The sequence below is a fragment of the Haliaeetus leucocephalus genome, unplaced genomic scaffold (assembly GCF_000737465.1).
Source record: "Haliaeetus leucocephalus isolate CR32 unplaced genomic scaffold, Haliaeetus_leucocephalus-4.0 Scaffold473, whole genome shotgun sequence".
Lineage (NCBI taxonomy): Eukaryota > Metazoa > Chordata > Aves > Accipitriformes > Accipitridae > Haliaeetus > Haliaeetus leucocephalus.
The window spans coordinates 1,078,506-1,078,844 of record NW_010972909.1 but is presented as its reverse complement, the minus strand read 5'-3'; positions in this window follow the sequence as shown (position 1 = coordinate 1,078,844).

The window sequence follows — 339 nt, the reverse complement described above, 5'->3', positions numbered from 1 at the left end:
CTGTGTGCCGAGGGGGGTGCCCCGGGTACCCGAGGGCATGTGAAGCGGTGTCTGGCGCTGCGGGGAGCGGAGGGGCCTCGCCGCCGTGCCACAGCTAGCCCTTCCGCGGCCGGTGTCTGAAGGACGTACCCCTCTTTTAGCAATAAACCTGTGTGTCCTGGGTTGCCAGCGGGGCAGACTTTCTGTTATGTCCGCTGTCAAAAGTTGTTCGTACACTAGAAAGTGGTGTTTCCAGGCCCCTTCCTGGTAGTTATTGTGTGTGACTAACGCAGCAACGACCAGCTCTGTAGCAGAAATAGCTTCAAATAACAAGTAGAAATTAAGTAAGTAAAAGACGCT